This window comes from Lampetra planeri, chromosome 81 (genome assembly GCF_965212315.1).
Source record: "Lampetra planeri chromosome 81, kcLamPlan1.2.h2, whole genome shotgun sequence".
In the NCBI taxonomy this organism is placed as follows: Eukaryota; Metazoa; Chordata; class Hyperoartia; order Petromyzontiformes; family Petromyzontidae; genus Lampetra; species Lampetra planeri.
This window is the reverse complement of record NC_136185.1, coordinates 892,224-914,413: the sequence shown is the minus strand read 5'-3', so window position 1 is coordinate 914,413 and position 22,190 is coordinate 892,224. Positions and strand designations below refer to the sequence as shown.

Here is a 22,190-nt window from a genome sequence, read left to right as displayed (position 1 = left end):
AGCCAGAAGCACAGAATCTACGGGAGTCGAGAGAAGTGTGGAGTCGAGAGAAGAGAGGTCACGAGTTGTACCGTTGTATGGTGACCGTACTGTGAAGAAGAGAGACCACACGTTGTATCGTTACAAGTCAAGATTTAATGAAAGAAGTGTGTTCCCGTCAAAGGAGTTTCCTGCCGTCATTTCCCATACTTCATCTGGCGTCAGAAGTGAAACGGGCTTCCAAGTATGGAGACGAGGAAGACCCGTCGGACCCACGGGATTGACCGCGAGGAAAACCTGGACGACTCGGGGCCGCTGGTGGCGGGGGGCGAGGATGAAGAATTGCCCACGCTACAGGATCCGTCGACGGCGCCGGGCGAGCGACCGGGGACCGAGGCCGTGCTTCGTGAGGCGCACTCCCGACTGGCGGAGCTGCTGCTCGCCGCCGCGTCCATCTTGGCGGAGATCAGCTCGTCGGGAGGAGCGGGGATGGTGGGGGACATTTTACAAGGTCGCCCCGCAGATTCCCGCCAAAACGAATGGGGGATTCCCGCCATTGCGCCTGGGCCTACTTTTGGCGGGAACGGCGAGCGCCACGTCGTGGGGGGCACCCAAGCGCGCGCATCGACGTCATCAGCGCGCGATGGGGTCCGCTATTTTACATCTGCCACTGGAACCGCCATCTTACACACCGACGGAGAGGCGGAGAGGAACCACGAGGCGGATGACTTCATTTTTCAGCAGCGTCTGCCCACGTTGTCAGCCTTAAAGGCGGAAGGCGGGGACTGGGGCCAATTTCAGCGCAGGTTTTTGGCGCATCAAGAGATGTCCGCTTGGTCCGATGCTACGGCGCTGCGGGCATTGCCCGCCATGCTGGACGACGACGCGCTCGCGGCCTTCAGGTCTGCACGGAAGTCGGACCGCTCCACGCTGAAGGATGCGCTGGGTCTGTTGGCCAGGGTCTACGGACCTCCCTCGGCGTGCCGCCATCATTTTTATGCAAGACGGAAAGCGGCCACGGAGACCGCGCTTGCCTATCACACGGCGTTGCTGGCTCTGGCCGATGCTGCGTTCCCTCGTATGGACGAGGAGGGCCAAGACGCAATGGTTTTGGAGCAGCTGCTCAAGTTGGCGCAGGACCAAGGGGTCCCTATCAACACAGCTGACGAGATCGATATTTCTTCTTTGAGAGTCGCCACGAGTATTCAAGCGCACGAGGCCCTACAACGGAAACAAGGAGTTGTTTGCAACGCTGCCGTCGTCGCAGCTCCGGGTTTGGTGGTCACCGAACCCCAAGTCGTCAGCCCACGAGAGGAGGCGTTCGCCGCGGGACGACCAGGGGACTGGAGGCCGGGGGCTCGGTCGCCTCTGCGATCGGCCCGAAAGTCGGAGCAACCGAGATCTACTCCGACCCTCGTCACGTGTTATAACTGCGGCCTCCGGGGCCACGTGGCGTCCGGGTGCCGCGCTCCACGTCAGCGCGCCATGGGAGCTCGGCTGGACGACGACCGAGAGCCCAAGTCATCTTTACAATCCCCGGCAAGTCGCGGAACCTCACACGCTCGGCCTGTATACTCGGCACACATGGGACGCCGCGTTGCGGCGGAGGAGGGCCGGTTAAGGTTCGTGGATTCGGTTCGGCGAGGGGGGTTCGGCGGGACCAGGGAGATATTGAATGGGTGGAATTGGGGCATAGAATTGTGGCTGCGTCGGCGGGTTCGTCCGTCGTTACGGGATCTATTGATGGGGTCGAGATTAGGGTGTTAGTGGACACGGGGGCGTCGGCAACTATTATATCGGACCTCATTTATAATATTCTCCCATTCCAATGTCGTCCGCTGCTTCCAGTGGATGTGCCATTTTACGCCGCTAATGGGGGATCGTTGGGCATTATCGGTCAGATTAGGGCGTCCATTTGCATTGGAGATATCAAATTGTCGGGACCCGTGTTCGTTTCGTCTTCTTTGGCGGTTCCTTGTCTTTTGGGCACTGATTTTTTGGCTAAAATGCCCATTAAAATTCTTATCGATCAACGGTGCATTGAACTGCCATCGGGTCGCCGGATTGCATTTTTGACGAACCCTACTGACATTCGGACGGCGTGCGCTACGATACAAGCGGTGGCGACACAGACCGTGCAGGTGCCCCCGGGTTCACAGATGTTAATTCCCCTCCGGTTGCGGAAACCATGGGTGAGGAAGACTTCGGAACAAAGCATGCTTTTGGGTCCTTCTAACAAGGCTGTCGGGGGTCTTGATTTATCGGTGGCTCACACTTTGGTTGCTGGCTGACAGGGATCCGTTTGTAATGGTTTTGAACGCGGGGTCGCGGCCAGCTGTCATTCAACAGGGCACCGTGCTGGCTCACGCGGCGCGGGTCCCTGTGGATGATGGGTTGGTTGCGCAGGTGGGCTCGAGCCCCACGCAGAACGTTGAGCCAAGGGAGGACCTTGAGTGGGTCCATTCGCTATGCGCCGCCTCGGACGATTTGTCGGCGGTGCAGTTGGGTGCGCTGCGCGAGTTGCTCATGTAATTTTTTGATGTGTTCAGTAAACATAAGTATGACATTGGGTGCACGGATTTGTTGCACCACCACATTGAAACGGGCGATGCGGCGCCAATCCCTTCGCTCCGTCTCCCGTGAGGAGGGAATATATAAGGTGATGCACACAGGCGCAGAGGGGGGAAGTGGAACCATCGAAGAATGAAGACGGAGATGCAGAGATAGAGCCCTGAGGGGAGTGTAGTGGAAGAGTGTGTAGCCAGAGAGTGTAAGGTCTACACGAGACAAGTAATGAAGAGTGTGTAGCCAGAGAGTGTAAGGTCTACACGAGACAAGTAATGAAGAGTGTGTAGCCAGAGAGTGTAAGGTCTACACGAGACAAGTAATGAAGAGTGTGTAGCCAGAGAGTGTAAGGTCTACACGAGACAAGTAATGAAGAGTGTGTAGCCAGAGAGTGTAAGGTCTACACGAGACAAGTAATGAAGAGTGTGTAGCCAGAGAGTGTAAGGTCTACACGAGACAAGTAATGAAGAGTGTGTAGCCAGAGAGTGTAAGGTCTACACGAGACAAGTAATGAAGAGTGTGTAGCCAGAGAGTGTAAGGTCTACACGAGACAAGTAATGAAGAGTGTGTAGCCAGAGAGTGTAAGGTCTACACGAGACAAGTAATGAAGAGTGTGTAGCCAGAGAGTGTAAGGTCTACACGAGACAAGTAATGAAGAGTGTGTAGCCAGAGAGTGTAAGGTCTACACGAGACAAGTAATGAAGAGTGTGTAGCCAGAGAGTGTAAGGTCTACACGAGACAAGTAATGAAGAGTGTGTAGCCAGAGAGTGTAAGGTCTACACGAGACAAGTAATGAAGAGTGTGTAGCCAGAGAGTGTAAGGTCTACACGAGACAAGTAATGAAGAGTGTGTAGCCAGAGAGTGTAAGGTCTACACGAGACAAGTAATGAAGAGTGTGTAGCCAGAGAGTGTAAGGTCTACACGAGACAAGTAATGAAGAGTGTGTAGCCAGAGAGTGTAAGGTCTACACGAGACAAGTAATGAAGAGTGTGTAGCCAGAGAGTGTAAGGTCTACACGAGACAAGTAATGAAGAGTGTGTAGCCAGAGAGTGTAAGGTCTACACGAGACAAGTAATGAAGAGTGTGTAGCCAGAGAGTGTAAGGTCTACACGAGACAAGTAATGAAGAGTGTGTAGCCAGAGAGTGTAAGGTCTACACGAGACAAGTAATGAAGAGTGTGTAGCCAGAGAGTGTAAGGTCTACACGAGACAAGTAATGAAGAGTGTGTAGCCAGAGAGTGTAAGGTCTACACGAGACAAGTAATGAAGAGTGTGTAGCCAGAGAGTGTAAGGTCTACACGAGACAAGTAATGAAGAGTGTGTAGCCAGAGAGTGTAAGGTCTACACGAGACAAGTAATGAAGAGTGTGTAGCCAGAGAGTGTAAGGTCTACACGAGACAAGTAATGAAGAGTGTGTAGCCAGAGAGTGTAAGGTCTACACGAGACAAGTAATGAAGAGTGTGTAGCCAGAGAGTGTAAGGTCTACACGAGACAAGTAATGAAGAGTGTGTAGCCAGAGAGTGTAAGGTCTACACGAGACAAGTAATGAAGAGTGTGTAGCCAGAGAGTGTAAGGTCTACACGAGACAAGTAATGAAGAGTGTGTAGCCAGAGAGTGTAAGGTCTACACGAGACAAGTAATGAAGAGTGTGTAGCCAGAGAGTGTAAGGTCTACACGAGACAAGTAATGAAGAGTGTGTAGCCAGAGATGTAAGGTCTACACGAGACGAGAAATGAAGAGTGTGTAGCCAGAGGTGTAAGGTCTACACGAGACAAGTAATGACGAGTGTGTATCCAGAGATGTAAGGTCTACACGAGACGAGTGAAGAGTGTAGCCAAAGGCGCAGAGTCTACACGAGACGAGTGAAGTGTGTAGCCAGAGGCACAGAGTAGCCAGAGGCACAGAATCTACACGAGCTGAGTGAAGTGTGCAGTCGGGAGAAGAGAGGTCACAAGTTGTACCGTTGTATGGTGACCGTACTCTGAAGAATAGAGACCACACGTTGTATCGTGACAAGTCAAGACACACGTGTACAGACCCACACGTGTCCATGAACGAGTGTAAATACACACACGAGTGCACATGCACACGAATGTACCCACAGAGAAGTACACACCCATGTACCTACACATGGCTACAGTTCCCTGCTGTAATGGCTGGTGCTTATTCTAGAAGGTGGCATGTGTTGTAATTGTTGCACAGCAAATGATGTGAGCGTGCTGTCTTGTTTATTCCAAACGTTGTCACGTTAAGGTGGTGCTTCGTAGTCCTATCGGATTACTTGTTGATGTGGTGTGATGCGCATTGGTTGTGAGGTGTTTCAATTCCTGATTTTACTCTCGTTGTTAAGTGGTCTTGTTGAGCTAAAGTTGGAGAAAGACATTGCTCACACACGCTTACAAGCGATACCATTTCGATTATCAATAAAAGTGTTTGACAGCAATCGTAATAATTGTCGTGAATTAAATTAAACAAATCACCTTGATTTACTGACGCGCTCATTTCAACACAAATACTTAAATATTTTTTTTTATAAAACAAAGGCAGTACAGTATACATTTGCACCTCTTAGTCCAAATCGAACTGGACATCAGCATTTTGATACTTCAGACTGTATGTCGATGTTAAATCCTCTAAACTTGCATCAGTTTAAAGGACATTGTCGGGTGAATATTGGAAAATTAACACGAAGCACGGAATTATGCATGGATATGTAGATCTTTATTTAAACGGAAGCGTGCAATTATGCAGTGAGATATGCATATGTATTAAGGTTAAATTACAATGGCCAGATTCGCTAAGCTATGTTGCTACATATGCGGATTGTTAATGTAAAAAATTAACAATTGAATGCAAAGTCCATGATAGGCCAAGTCGAGAACAAAGGATTTGGATGCTAGAGGGGAGTTATAAGGGGCTTAAATTTAGGCCTCAAGACCATTTCGAGAGGGATTTCACTGAGGATAGACGCGCAACTCCTCGCTCTGCAGATTACCCTTCTCCTGCGAGACCCAGCCTGGCGAGCACGATTGCCTGGCGACTGGGAGAGTTCGTGGCGATCTCTTCAGACGGGTTACAGGGACATCGACACGCCGTGCATCAACAAGTAAGTGTCTTCGTTAGTGGATAAAACTGGTAGTCGCGTGTAGCCCGACTTACGAGACGTTACTGTGTGTCGGTTAGACGTTAGTGAGAGTTTGCTTTTTGGCGATTTGAGACAGACATCCACGCAGCTTAGAGGGTGCCTTTAACTCTCAACAACACCCGCGACTGTTACTCTGCTCTGAAGAATCAGTCATATGGAGCAGATACTCTCTCCACATCGCCACGCACACACGGGCGAGAAGCCGTTCAATTGCTCTTTGTGTGGGAAAGGATTTTCATGGAAATCAAATCTTCACAGGCACCAGATGACACACACGGGTGAGAAGCCATTCAATTGCTCGGTCTGTGGGAAGGCATTTGCGGAGAAATCAACTCTTAACAGACACCAGAAAACACACACGGGCGAGAAGCCATTCAAGTGCTCTGTTTGTTTGAAGGCATTTGCAGAGAAATCATATCTTCACAGTCACCAGAAAACACACACAGGCGAGAAGCCGTTCAAGTGCTCTGTGTGCGGGAAGGCATTTTCACATAAACAACATCTTAACAGACACTGTGAATGATGTTGCATTGATGAAAGATGACGTTCTCCACTTTGCATTTTATGAACTTTACATTCAATTGTTATTTTTTGAATTTACAATCTGCATATCTAGCAATTAGTTTCGCTAATCTGGCTATTGAGCTTAAGCCTGAATACATATGTGCATCTCACCACATAATTCGCGTTCATTTGCTAATATTCACCCTGCAATGTGTGGATATGTACATGCGTGTATGTGCGTGTATAGGTATGTACACTCATTTGTTAGCCTATTATTTGTGATGTCAAACGCAATATCTGTGTACGTACACTGCTGTGTATGTGCACATTCGTGTATGTATCTACACCTCTGTGTAAGTCCACTCGTGTGTGGCTGTGTGTACATGGGAGTGTATACGTGTACTCGTGTATTATTGTTATACTATTGTGTCGTACAAAGAATTGAGGGGCAACGTGGTAATGAATGCGGCATCACAACAGGGAATTGTAGCCATGTGTATGTACATGGGTGTGTAGGGGTGTTAGAGAGAGAGCCCGTTATGCATGGCAGCCTATGGTAAACAAACACAGTAGGCGGGGCTACATGTGTGCACAAGCAGGTGCCCTCTGCGACGTCCGCGCCAGACACCCTGGGGGGTCGATTCGGTCGTTATGATCCCCCGGGGCCCCACCCCTCAGGGAGGGGTTGGGTATAAAAGGGGAATGTATCGAAGGGCTCGGGAGTGATGTTTAGCTAAAGAAGAGGAGGCGGAAGACGTCTGAGATAGAGCCCTGGACTCCCCCTGGTACGCCGTCCTTATCAGGACCGCGCAGGCTCGAGCCAGTGGCGTGGTACCAGAGCCAGAGCCAGTGCTGGTCTGGACTCTGGGTACCGGGCCCGACTGACCAGTGTCGGGCCAAGATAGCCTCCCCTAGCCCATTAGTGGAGGACTCAGAGGCAGGCTAGGGTTAGCTAGAGAGGTGTGTCCTCAGATAGACGGGTGAGGGGGCCGATACCCCCTCAAATGTGTATGTCACAACGTTGGTGTTAAATAAACAAGTGTGCCTCCAACTCCGGTGTGAACGAGTCGTGAGCGTTACTACATCTGGCGTCAGAAGTGAAACAAAGTACGAACATGGATACACGCCGGACGACTCGAGTCGGGGTACCAGAGGCAGAAGACACCACTGCAGTCGGAGGGCCCGAGACGGCTGAAGATGCCATCGACCAGCCAGGGCTGGGCGCATCCACGCCACAGCAGCTGGAGGAAGGGGAGCCGTCGATGGAGGGGCTGAGGGAGGCGCACGCGAAGCTGACCGAGCTGCTGTACGCCGCAGCCGCCATGCTCGACACCATCACGCAGCTGGGGGCTGCGGGACCGCCACGGGGCAACGGCAGCCGACGATCACAGCGCCAGAGAGTGTAAGGTCTACACGAGACAAGTAATGAAGAGTGTGTAGCCAGAGAGTGTAAGGTCTACACGAGACAAGTAATGAAGAGTGTGTAGCCAGAGAGTGTAAGGTCTACACGAGACAAGTAATGAAGAGTGTGTAGCCAGAGAGTGTAAGGTCTACACGAGACAAGTAATGAAGAGTGTGTAGCCAGAGAGTGTAAGGTCTACACGAGACAAGTAATGAAGAGTGTGTAGCCAGAGAGTGTAAGGTCTACACGAGACAAGTAATGAAGAGTGTGTAGCCAGAGAGTGTAAGGTCTACACGAGACAAGTAATGAAGAGTGTGTAGCCAGAGAGTGTAAGGTCTACACGAGACAAGTAATGAAGAGTGTGTAGCCAGAGAGTGTAAGGTCTACACGAGACAAGTAATGAAGAGTGTGTAGCCAGAGAGTGTAAGGTCTACACGAGACAAGTAATGAAGAGTGTGTAGCCAGAGAGTGTAAGGTCTACACGAGACAAGTAATGAAGAGTGTGTAGCCAGAGAGTGTAAGGTCTACACGAGACAAGTAATGAAGAGTGTGTAGCCAGAGAGTGTAAGGTCTACACGAGACAAGTAATGAAGAGTGTGTAGCCAGAGAGTGTAAGGTCTACACGAGACAAGTAATGAAGAGTGTGTAGCCAGAGAGTGTAAGGTCTACACGAGACAAGTAATGAAGAGTGTGTAGCCAGAGAGTGTAAGGTCTACACGAGACAAGTAATGAAGAGTGTGTAGCCAGAGAGTGTAAGGTCTACACGAGACAAGTAATGAAGAGTGTGTAGCCAGAGAGTGTAAGGTCTACACGAGACAAGTAATGAAGAGTGTGTAGCCAGAGAGTGTAAGGTCTACACGAGACAAGTAATGAAGAGTGTGTAGCCAGAGAGTGTAAGGTCTACACGAGACAAGTAATGAAGAGTGTGTAGCCAGAGATGTAAGGTCTACACGAGACGAGAAATGAAGAGTGTGTAGCCAGAGGTGTAAGGTCTACACGAGACAAGTAATGACGAGTGTGTATCCAGAGATGTAAGGTCTACACGAGACGAGTGAAGAGTGTAGCCAAAGGCGCAGAGTCTACACGAGACGAGTGAAGTGTGTAGCCAGAGGCACAGAGTAGCCAGAGGCACAGAATCTACACGAGCTGAGTGAAGTGTGCAGTCGGGAGAAGAGAGGTCACAAGTTGTACCGTTGTATGGTGACCGTACTCTGAAGAATAGAGACCACACGTTGTATCGTGACAAGTCAAGACACACGTGTACAGACCCACACGTGTCCATGAACGAGTGTAAATACACACACGAGTGCACATGCACACGAATGTACCCACAGAGAAGTACACACCCATGTACCTACACATGGCTACAGTTCCCTGCTGTAATGGCTGGTGCTTATTCTAGAAGGTGGCATGTGTTGTAATTGTTGCACAGCAAATGATGTGAGCGTGCTGTCTTGTTTATTCCAAACGTTGTCACGTTAAGGTGGTGCTTCGTAGTCCTATCGGATTACTTGTTGATGTGGTGTGATGCGCATTGGTTGTGAGGTGTTTCAATTCCTGATTTTACTCTCGTTGTTAAGTGGTCTTGTTGAGCTAAAGTTGGAGAAAGACATTGCTCACACACGCTTACAAGCGATACCATTTCGATTATCAATAAAAGTGTTTGACAGCAATCGTAATAATTGTCGTGAATTAAATTAAACAAATCACCTTGATTTACTGACGCGCTCATTTCAACACAAATACTTAAATATTTTTTTTTATAAAACAAAGGCAGTACAGTATACATTTGCACCTCTTAGTCCAAATCGAACTGGACATCAGCATTTTGATACTTCAGACTGTATGTCGATGTTAAATCCTCTAAACTTGCATCAGTTTAAAGGACATTGTCGGGTGAATATTGGAAAATTAACACGAAGCACGGAATTATGCATGGATATGTAGATCTTTATTTAAACGGAAGCGTGCAATTATGCAGTGAGATATGCATATGTATTAAGGTTAAATTACAATGGCCAGATTCGCTAAGCTATGTTGCTACATATGCGGATTGTTAATGTAAAAAATTAACAATTGAATGCAAAGTCCATGATAGGCCAAGTCGAGAACAAAGGATTTGGATGCTAGAGGGGAGTTATAAGGGGCTTAAATTTAGGCCTCAAGACCATTTCGAGAGGGATTTCACTGAGGATAGACGCGCAACTCCTCGCTCTGCAGATTACCCTTCTCCTGCGAGACCCAGCCTGGCGAGCACGATTGCCTGGCGACTGGGAGAGTTCGTGGCGATCTCTTCAGACGGGTTACAGGGACATCGACACGCCGTGCATCAACAAGTAAGTGTCTTCGTTAGTGGATAAAACTGGTAGTCGCGTGTAGCCCGACTTACGAGACGTTACTGTGTGTCGGTTAGACGTTAGTGAGAGTTTGCTTTTTGGCGATTTGAGACAGACATCCACGCAGCTTAGAGGGTGCCTTTAACTCTCAACAACACCCGCGACTGTTACTCTGCTCTGAAGAATCAGTCATATGGAGCAGATACTCTCTCCACATCGCCACGCACACACGGGCGAGAAGCCGTTCAATTGCTCTTTGTGTGGGAAAGGATTTTCATGGAAATCAAATCTTCACAGGCACCAGATGACACACACGGGTGAGAAGCCATTCAATTGCTCGGTCTGTGGGAAGGCATTTGCGGAGAAATCAACTCTTAACAGACACCAGAAAACACACACGGGCGAGAAGCCATTCAAGTGCTCTGTTTGTTTGAAGGCATTTGCAGAGAAATCATATCTTCACAGTCACCAGAAAACACACACAGGCGAGAAGCCGTTCAAGTGCTCTGTGTGCGGGAAGGCATTTTCACATAAACAACATCTTAACAGACACTGTGAATGATGTTGCATTGATGAAAGATGACGTTCTCCACTTTGCATTTTATGAACTTTACATTCAATTGTTATTTTTTGAATTTACAATCTGCATATCTAGCAATTAGTTTCGCTAATCTGGCTATTGAGCTTAAGCCTGAATACATATGTGCATCTCACCACATAATTCGCGTTCATTTGCTAATATTCACCCTGCAATGTGTGGATATGTACATGCGTGTATGTGCGTGTATAGGTATGTACACTCATTTGTTAGCCTATTATTTGTGATGTCAAACGCAATATCTGTGTACGTACACTGCTGTGTATGTGCACATTCGTGTATGTATCTACACCTCTGTGTAAGTCCACTCGTGTGTGGCTGTGTGTACATGGGAGTGTATACGTGTACTCGTGTATTATTGTTATACTATTGTGTCGTACAAAGAATTGAGGGGCAACGTGGTAATGAATGCGGCATCACAACAGGGAATTGTAGCCATGTGTATGTACATGGGTGTGTAGGGGTGTTAGAGAGAGAGCCCGTTATGCATGGCAGCCTATGGTAAACAAACACAGTAGGCGGGGCTACATGTGTGCACAAGCAGGTGCCCTCTGCGACGTCCGCGCCAGACACCCTGGGGGGTCGATTCGGTCGTTATGATCCCCCGGGGCCCCACCCCTCAGGGAGGGGTTGGGTATAAAAGGGGAATGTATCGAAGGGCTCGGGAGTGATGTTTAGCTAAAGAAGAGGAGGCGGAAGACGTCTGAGATAGAGCCCTGGACTCCCCCTGGTACGCCGTCCTTATCAGGACCGCGCAGGCTCGAGCCAGTGGCGTGGTACCAGAGCCAGAGCCAGTGCTGGTCTGGACTCTGGGTACCGGGCCCGACTGACCAGTGTCGGGCCAAGATAGCCTCCCCTAGCCCATTAGTGGAGGACTCAGAGGCAGGCTAGGGTTAGCTAGAGAGGTGTGTCCTCAGATAGACGGGTGAGGGGGCCGATACCCCCTCAAATGTGTATGTCACAACGTTGGTGTTAAATAAACAAGTGTGCCTCCAACTCCGGTGTGAACGAGTCGTGAGCGTTACTACATCTGGCGTCAGAAGTGAAACAAAGTACGAACATGGATACACGCCGGACGACTCGAGTCGGGGTACCAGAGGCAGAAGACACCACTGCAGTCGGAGGGCCCGAGACGGCTGAAGATGCCATCGACCAGCCAGGGCTGGGCGCATCCACGCCACAGCAGCTGGAGGAAGGGGAGCCGTCGATGGAGGGGCTGAGGGAGGCGCACGCGAAGCTGACCGAGCTGCTGTACGCCGCAGCCGCCATGCTCGACACCATCACGCAGCTGGGGGCTGCGGGACCGCCACGGGGCAACGGCAGCCGACGATCACAGCGCCTTCCCGCCATTTCCACGGAGCAACATTTTGAAACTCCCGCCATCGCTGCAGCTGCTGTTGAGGGCGTGGCCGCTCTAAGCATCGCGTCCAACGGCGGGAGTACAGTACCTGCCGCGTCACCACCAACGGGCGGAACGTCACCACGGGTGCGACCGGCGATGCCATCGCTGGTTCGTGCCGACGCTGAGTTGAGTGAGGCGGACGAGGGAGTGCGTTCTTCCTCTGCAGCCGCTGCCTTACATCAGCGGCTACCTCCACTCAAGGAATTTGTGGGCGAGGATGGCGACTGGGGCGGCTTCCAGCGGCGCTTCCTCGCTCACCAGGAGATGGCACAGTGGACAGACGCCGAGGCTCTCCGCGCGCTGCCAGCACTTCTCGACAGCGACGCCCTCGCCACTCTAACATCGGCTTCGAAGGAGAGGCGCTCCACGCTGCGGAAGGCGATGCAGGTGCTGTCGGCGGTATATGGTCCACCATCGGACTGTCGCCAACTCTTTTACGATCGCCAGCGGGGGACGAAGGAGTCGCCTCTGGCGTACCGCACAAGCCTCCTGGCACTGGCGAAGGAGGCCTTTCCACGAATGGATGACGAGGGTGTCGACGCCATGGTGACAGAGAAGATACTTTTGCTGGCGGACGACTTAGACATCGTCATTGTCGCACAGGACGATGCAGAGATGTGCTCCCTCCAAGCGGCCCGTCTTCTCCACGCAAACCTGTCCTCTCAACGACGGAAGGCCAGCAAGGCGGCGAGCGGGCGTGCCGTCGCTGCAGCCACCCTCCCGGCGGAAGAGGTTTGCGCCATCGACCATCAACGGCAGCATGGAGCGGGAGTACGGGAGGACCGGGCCGGTTCAAGCCGTCTACAACATCCATCGTCGTCACCAGCGCTTCCACGCTGTTACAACTGCGGCATCCGGGGCCACGTCGCCTCGGGGTGCCGCTCTCCTGGGCAGCGCAGGACGACACCTCAACGGGACGCCGGCCCTCGTCACAAGCTCCACCATCATAATCCGGCGAGTCGCGGCACCCCTCACGTTTGGCCCACGCACACGCCCGTCGCACACTTAAACACCGCAGCGAAGGGGGGGCCAATATCGCGTACCATGGCACCAACACGCACCGCTCTGGGTACTCAGATTGAACCCAGCCAGTGGTCCGTGTTGGCCCATCGGGTTGTAGCCGCGTCGTCAGGGTCGTCGGCCGTTGTGGGTCACATCGATGGGGTCGAGGTGCGCATCCTGGTCGATACAGGAGCATCGGCGACCATTATTTCGGAGTTGATTTATAACATTCTCCCTGCCCAAAGCCGTCCTTTGATGCCTGTTAACGTGCCATTCTTTGCTGCTAACGGGGGTTCACTTGGCATCATCGGACAAATTCGAGCCCAAATTTGTGTCGGGGATATTAAATTATCTGGGCCGATTTTTGTTTCCTCCTCGCTGGCGGTTCCGTGCCTGCTGGGGACGGATTTCCTGGCCAAAATGCCGATTAGGATATTAATCGACCAGGGATGCATTGAGCTCCCATCGGGCCGACGCATGGCGTTTTTGCCATCCCCCGCTACGAGCCGGACGGCGTTCGCGACGGTGCCGGCGTTCGTGGATAGAACGGTGCGCGTTCCTCCGGGGGCGCAAATGTTAATTCCTTTGAGACTTCGGCGGCCCTTCGCTAAGGGCATTGGGGCTCAAGGGGTTTTGCTGGGACCGTCTAGGGCCGGGGTCAGTGGACCTAATTTACTCCCGGCCCAGACCATAGTGAGAGGGGATGGAGAACCCTTCATCGCGGTCCTCAATGTGGGCTCGCAGACGGTGGTGGTCCCACAGGGGACCGTGCTTGCTCACGCAACGCCGGTGCCCTGTGAGGAACCCGTCGCGAGTCATGTCGGCGCTGCCCCTGCACCGCGACCACATTCAGACAGCGATGAAGGGTGGCTCGAGGCGCTTTGCGCGGGATCGACGGACCTGTCAAATTTAGAGCGCCAACGTCTTAAGACACTACTGAGGGAATTTTCCGACGTTTTCAGTCGGGATAAATACGATTTGGGCTGCACTCATCTGCTGCGTCACCATATTGATACGGGTGACAGCGCGCCAATACGCCTAAATCCTTTTCGGTTGAGTCCCGCCGAAAAGGACCATGTCAAATCGGCTGTTGATGACATGCTAGCCGCCGACATAATTTCTCCCTCCAACAGCCCTTGGGGAGCGCCGATCGTCCTGGTTAAGAAGCAGGACGGTTCGTTGCGGTTTTGCGTTGACTTTCGGCGCCTTAATAAAATTACGGTTGCCGACGCATACCCGCTCCCACGGATGGACGAATCGCTTGACGCCTTGGCGGGAGCGCGATTCTTCTCCACATTGGACTTACTTTCGGGATTCTGGCAGCTTCCTCTGGACGATGATTCAAAGCCTAAAACTGCTTTCCGTACTCCGCACGGCCTGTTTCAATTCAACCGGTTGCCGATGGGCTTACACTCAGCGCCGGCAACTTTCCAGCGGTTGATGGAATTGGTTTTGGCTGGATTGCAATGGGAGTCGTGCCTGATTTATTTGGATGACGTCATTGTCTTTGGCAAAACTTTTGAGGAACATCTCCAGAGGTTGCGGGCGGTTTTCCTAAAGATGCGGGCTGCTAATTTGAAATTTAAGCCCCAAAAATGCCATTTGTTACGCGAGTCGGTGCGTTATTTGGGGCACATCGTGGGGCGCTCAGGTATTTCTACCGATCCCGCCAAAACGCAGTGTGTAAGCTCCTGGCCGACTCCCACCTCAGTGGGAGAGGTTAGGAGTTTTATTGGGTTTGCGTCGTATTATAGACGCTTCGTCGCTAATTTTGCGACTATCGCCAAACCCCTACATGCTTTGACATCTAAAGGGGTCCGGTTCTGCTGGGGTCAGGAGGAGGAAGCTGCTTTTTGCTCCCTTCGGGACGCTTTGGTAAACGCTCCTCCCCTGATTTACCCTGATTTTTCTAAGCCGTTCTTGCTCGACACCGATGCGAGCAACACGGGTATTGGGGGCGTGCTCTCCCAGGTGGTTGACGGCGTGGAACGTGTGGTTGCGTACGGCAGTCGGGTGTTGTCTCCAGCGGAGCAACGGTATTGTGTCACCCGTAGGGAACTGTTGGCAATTGTCCATTTCGTCCAACAGTATCGCCCATATCTGTACGGTCGGCATTTCACCGTCCGCACAGATCATGCGGCACTGCAGTACGCCCTGAGGGTTCAACAGCCATCGGGACAATTGTCCCGATGGTTGGAGGTCCTCCAGGATTACGATTTCCAAACCACATACCGTAAGGGCGTTCGCCACACCAACGCGGACGCTCTGTCACGCTTGCCAACCACCTCCGAGTGTGCATGCCTCCTGGGGTCTGGACGTTGCAGGCCTCCAGGGGACACATCGGTACCTGTCTTGGCGGCCGCCAACGACGATGATGCAGTGGTTCCTAATTCGATCGAACAACAGGGCAAAGATTCCCTGTTGGGGTTGCCCGTCATTGAATGGGGGCGCCTCCAGATGGAGGATGTCTCCCTCCTCGGGTGGCGACGTCGCGTTGGCGGTGCGGCGGGGGGAAAAAGAGGTGGTTCCGACGCATGGGAAATGTGCCAAGGTCTGCTAATGCATTGGGACGGGAAGTCACGTCGACATCGGCTGGTTGTCCCTACTGGGTTGCGGGGTAGGGTGGTATGGGCCGCTCATGAGCGCCTCCTACACCTGGGGACCCAAAAGACTCTCGCCTTGCTGCAACTTGATTTTTACTGGCCTGGCCTCTGGCCAACCAGTCGGCAGCAGCCATCGTGGAGGCCTTTGTTCAGGGTTATGTCCTGCTCCGGAGAGGTTGCTGACCGACCAGGGCAGAAATTTTTCCGGTAAACTACTCAGACAAGTCTGCGATCTCCTGGGCACAAAGAAAATTCGGACCTCCCCATATCACCCACAAACGGACGGGATGGTCGAACGTTTGCATCGCACCATCTCGTCCATGTTATCACAACAAGTTTCGGACTCGCAAACGGATTGGGACCTACAAATTCAGGGGGTCTTGGCGGCGTACCGGATGGCACCCCATGCAGCTATGGGGTTTTCTCCCTTTTACCTCATGTACGGCCGAGAACCAGACCCGCCTGTTCGTGCCCAGTTGCGGATCCCCGTGCCGCAGGGAAAAACTAATCTGGCTGACCATGTTAAATTTAATCTGGACAAATTGACCGAGGCACGGGATGCTGCAATGCAAAACTCTGACCTCCGTCAGAAGGCGAATGAGCGCCTCAGATTGAGTCGAGCGCACATACTGCAGTGGAAGCCGGGGGACAAGGCATGGTTGCACTGCCCCCAGGTGCCACTGGCAACCTCCTCTAAACTGGTGCGGCCGTGGCGGGGCCCTGTGGAAGTGGTGGAGGTGTTACGTCCGCAGTGCGTGCGCATAAAGTGGGGGAAGCGGAGATGGTTCGTGCACCCCTCTAGGTTGAAACCCTTCGCAGCGGTACACAATCCCACTTCACACGCCGGTGGCCAAACGTGTGGGGGGTCGGCCGACTCGCTGGGTCCGTCTCCGTCGCTCTCACCTAATGCCTTGCCGGCTGTGCCACCTTCAGGAGCATCGGGAGTGACGGGCTCACGCCCGATCACCCCTCCTGCGGATACCGAGGGTCACGCGGAGTCGGATGAATGCTCACCCCAAGACGGACAGTCGCCACCTGATGGTCCGCCACGCGGGGTTACCCCGTGCGAGGGGCCCGCTGCAAGGACGCGCGCTAAAATGCGCAAACTGTTGTGAGGCCGGAAAATGTGTACATGGCTGTTGTGTTTATTGGGTGTTGTGTGGGTGGTGTGTTCCCCGCTCCTCGGATGTACATATGTTGGGTTCACCGTGTGTTGTGTGTGCGTGGTGGGTTCCCTGCTGATTGTATATAGGCTGTTTTTTTTACGGAATTCGTATTTATTCGGGGGGGGGTGCGTCGGGTTGTTTCTCATCTTGTTGTTGCGTTCTTGTTCTGGTTCCTGTTATTGTTCAAAAATAGTGAGGCACACGCGCGGTCAGGGGGTGAAGGCACCTTTATTGTCAAATTTTTGTATGTTGGCAGCCGGGACGGCTGCATGCTATGCGGGGGGGAGTGATGTAGGGGTGTTAGAGAGAGAGCCCGTTATGCATGGCAGCCTATGGTAAACAAACACAGTAGGCGGGGCTACATGTGTGCACAAGCAGGTGCCCTCTGCGACGTCCGCGCCAGACACCCTGGGGGGTCGATTCGGTCGTTATGATCCCCCGGGGCCCCACCCCTCAGGGAGGGGTTGGGTATAAAAGGGGAATGTATCGAAGGGCTCGGGAGTGATGTTTAGCTAAAGAAGAGGAGGCGGAAGACGTCTGAGATAGAGCCCTGGACTCCCCCTGGTACGCCGTCCTTATCAGGACCGCGCAGGCTCGAGCCAGTGGCGTGGTACCAGAGCCAGAGCCAGTGCTGGTCTGGACTCTGGGTACCGGGCCCGACTGACCAGTGTCGGGCCAAGATAGCCTCCCCTAGCCCATTAGTGGAGGACTCAGAGGCAGGCTAGGGTTAGCTAGAGAGGTGTGTCCTCAGATAGACGGGTGAGGGGGCCGATACCCCCTCAAATGTGTATGTCACAACGTTGGTGTTAAATAAACAAGTGTGCCTCCAACTCCGGTGTGAACGAGTCGTGAGCGTTACTACAGGTGTGTACTGCTGTGTGGGTACATTCGTGTGCATGTGGACTCGTGTGTGTATTTACACTCGTTCATGGACACGTGTGGGTCTGTACACGTGTGTATGTATGTACAATCGTGTGTGCTCGCATATTTGTGTGTGTTGAAACGCAATCCCTGAGCATGCACACTGCTATATACGTGCACATGTGTTTATGTATATTGCTGTGTGCAATTACACTGTGCATGTATCTACACCCCAATGCATTTACACTCATTTGTGCATCTATACATATGTGTTGTATGTATAGATGCACAAATGTGTGTACGCACTCGTGTATGCATGTGCACCCGTGTGTGTATGTACAAAGCGGTGTGTATGCACATTCGTGCATTTTCCTACAGCACTGTGTATGTCCACTCGTGTGTGGGTGTGTGTACAAGGGAGTGTATATGTGGGGAGCGGTGGTGTAGCGGTTAGCGCGCTGCGCTATGAACTCGGCGACAACGGGATCGATTCCCGCTCACGGCAAACCCGGGCCTCCCCTAGGTCGACTCAGCCTCAAATGAGTACCTGGTGCGGTGTGTAAACATTGCCACTGGGGAGACAAAGGCGGTCGGGCGTGGTGCTGGCCACCCACCCCCTCGTGTACCGTTGCGGCCTTCATAGGTGCTCGCTAACAGCACTTGCCCCTACAGTCTGTTAAGGCTATACGGGGGATCTTTATCGTTGTGTGTACAAAGCGGGGTGGATGCACATTCGTGCATTTTCCTACAGCACTGTGTATGTCCACTCGTGTGTGGGTGTGTGTACAAGGGAGTGTATGTGTGTACTCGTGTAAGTATGTGTAGTGGAACACACAACTTATTTTCATATTGTGTCGTACAAAGAATTGAGGGCAACGTGGTAATGTTTCCATTTAAAGCTTTCGTGACTGCAGGGATTCATCTTCTTGGTTCTTTCGGTAAAGTCACGTAGAAGGGAAGTAATAAAATAATAAAAATAAAATGTTTATTATTTTTATTTTTGAAGGGAAATAATAAAATAATAAAAACATTTTTTTTTTTTTCCCTTCTACGTGACTTTACCGAAAGAACCAAGAAAACGTGGTGATGAATGCGGCACCACAACAGGGAACTACAGGGATGAGACTCCCCGCTCGTGGTGCTAAATTAATGAAAACAGCGCCACTGAGCGGACAGAGCCCCGCCCCTACAGCTCGTGCGTGTGACGTCATGAGTGTGACGTCATGAGTGTGATCAGCGGACAGCCACGATGCTGCCAGGTGAGGGTCAACTTGTGTGCTGGAGATGCTTCACCTGAAACTCGCCTCCACGCGTGTTCGCTATGAACATTGTAGCAATAAGGGACGATTAGTCATCTTTAACATGTCAGGTCTTTATTGTTCTGCAAGAAAATTAACCTTCTTGGTTCTTTCGGTAAAGTCACGTAGAAGGGAAATAATAAAATAAAAAAATGAAATTTTTTTTTTATAAAGTTATTTTATTCTGTTTTAAATGACATTTTTTTTATTATTTAATGAAAATAAAACATAATAAAAAATTGTTAAAAATGTTTTTATTATGTTTTGTTTTTATTAAATAATAAAACATAATAAAAATATATATAATTTATTTTTATTGTTTTATTTTTATTATTTTTTTATTTCCCTTCTTCAATTATGGACGATTAGTCATCTTTAACATGTCAGGTCTTTTTTGGTCTGCAAGTAAATTAAAGTTAAAACTCGAAGAAGCACATGCACACTCGTGTGTGAATGCACTCCGCTGTATAGACAGTCGTGTTTATAAGCACACTTTTTCTAAGGAAGGATATGGTTGAAATGACGTACGATCATTCATCTTTAAAAACAATTCGGGTCTTTATCAATCTGCAAGAAAATTCACGTTAATACTCGTATTGAAATCTTTATTAATACGCATACTCAAACAGGAAGGAACTAGGCAGATCATTTCCCAATAGGAATTCACCAGTTAAAACATATTCTTAAAATCGAACACGTAAACGTCGATTTCCCCATTGACGTCCTTTTCGACTGAAGCCATTCGTCCAGAAGTCCAAGCCATCAAACACAAGAACAACGAACGTGCAATCCACGCACACTCTGAAACCTATTATTTTAAGTTATTTTGTTTATTACACAATGATAAAAAAAAATGTAAAATATTGAGCAAAGTTGTGATCAAAGTATTGCTCCAACTTTAGCTCAACAAAACCACTTAACCACGAGAGAAACATTAGAAATTGAACCACCATAAAACCACTGCGCATCACACCACATCAACAAGTAATCCGATAGGACTACGAAGCACCACCCTAACGTGACAAAGTCTGGAATAAACAAGACAGCACGCTCACATCATTTGCTGTGAGAAGATTACAACACATGCCACCTTCTAGCATAAGCACCAGCCATTTAACAGCCCCGATGATCCAACTACCAGACGAAGCCATCCTGAAGTAAGTGAACACTTCTGGAAGTTAAAAGGAAGACTTTCATCTGAACACATTATAGAGCATTCACATCACTCTAGCTCGGAGAAATGGAAAGCACTGAAAAAATACATCTAAGAGACACGAATATACACAGGGCAACAGTTAACAGATGTACTCAATTCGTTTGAGTCTTCAGCCACTCCACTACATCCAGCCATCTCTCAGAAACCAACTTCATGTGGTCGAAAGTGGAATTTCCTTTAGAACTCATTACATCACTTTCGAATTCAGCTTTTTATTCCTGATGACTTGTGTAGTGTTTTTTCTAACCGTCAAAATGCTTCAAACACACAGAGCAATCAAACATATTTGTTCAAATGATCACACTAGCTTGGAATACTGCTGCAAATCACTGATTAAAAAAGACTTGTACGTTATTAATTGATCTTACAGAGATACAGACATGCACGTTCCAGGACTTCAACAGCTAAAAGAAGTGCTCAAAACTTTGATTTTCCAGCCACTCCAGCAGCCATTTTTGAGTATCCAACTGCATGGGGTCGAAAGTGGAATTGTCTTCAGAGCTGATTACATCCACTACATCTAGCCATCTCTCAGGATCCAACTGCATGGGGTCGAAAGAGGAATTGTCGTCAGGACTCATTGCATCCGCTATATGCAACGATCTCTCAGGATCCACCTGCCTAGGTTCGAAAGATGCATTTTTTTCAGGACTCATTGCAGCACTTTGAATTTCACCTTTTGATTTCACTTCCCTATCATTGCGGATCTTCTGGTGCTTGTTTCGGGGTGATGACCGTGAACATGTCCTCTCCCTCGTAGAGCAATGAAATGGCTTCTAGCCCGAGTGTGTTTTCTGGTGACTATGAAGATTTTATTTCCGTGAAAATGCCTTCCAGCACACAGCGCAATTGAATAGCTTCTCGTTCGTGTGTGTCTTCTGGTGTCTGTTAAGAGTTGATTTCTCCGCAAATGCCTTCCCACACACCGAGCAATTGAATGGCTTCTCGCCCGTGTGTGTTTTCTGGTGACTGTGAAGATGTGCTGACTGTGCAAATGCCTTCCCACACACAGAGCACTTGAACGGCTTCTCGCCTGTGTGTGTCTTCTGGTGAGTGTTAAGATGTGATTTCCGTGAAAATACCTTCCCACACACAGAGCAATTGAACGGCTTCTCGCCCGTCTGTGCGTGGCGCTGTGGAGAGAGTATCTGCTCCATGTGACTGATTCTTCAGAGCAGAGTAACAGTCGCGGGTGTCGTTGAGAGTTAAAGGCACCCTCTAAGCTGCGTGGATGTCTGGCTCAAATCGCCAAGAAGCAAACTCTCACTAACGTCTAACCGACACAAAGTAACGTCTCGTAAGTCGGGCTACACGCGACTACCAGTTTTATCCACTAACGAAGACACTTACTTGTTGATGCACGGCGTGTCGATGTCCCTGTAACCCGTCTGAAGAGATCGCCACGAACTCTCCCTGTCGCCAGGCAATCGGGATCGCCAGGCTGGGTCTCGCAGGAGAAGGGTAATCTGCAGAGAGAGGAGTCGTGTGTGTTTTCTGGTGTTTGTTAAGATTTTATTTCCGTGAAAATGCCTTCCCACACACCGAGCAATTGAATGGCTTCTCGCCCGTGTGTGTTTTCTGGTGAGTGTTAAGATTTGATTTCTGTGAAAATGCTTTCCCACAAACAGCGCAATTGAATAGCTTCTCGCCCGTGTGTGTTTTCTGGTGAGTGTTAAGATTTGATTTCTGTGAAAATGCTTTCCCACAAATAGAGCACTTGAACGGCTTCTCGCCCGTGTGTGTTTTCTGGTGATTGTGTAGAATTGTTTTCCGTGAAAATGCCTTCCCACACACAGAGCATTTGAATGGCTTCTCGTTCGTGTGTGTTTTCTGGTGCCTGTGAAGAGATGACTTCAATGCAAATGCCTGCAAACAAACAGAGCAATTGAACGGCTTCTCGCCCGTGTGTGCGTGGCGCTGTGGAGAGTGTATCTGCTCCATTTGACTGATTCTTCAGAACAGAGTAACAGTCGCGGTTGTTGTTGAAAGTTAAAGGCGCCCTCTAAGCTGCGTGGATGTCTGGCTCAAATCGCCAAGAAACAAACTCTCACTAACGTCTAACCGAGACAGTAACGTTACGTAAGTCGAACTACACACGCGATTATCCACTAACG

The 22,190-nt window shown here is 50.4% G+C and overlaps 1 pseudogene; it reads right to left on the bottom strand.

The window, feature by feature from the left end:
• LOC144738289 (uncharacterized) overlaps positions 1-22,190 on the bottom strand; it is a 57,073-nt pseudogene that overhangs the window by 14,023 nt on the left and 20,860 nt on the right.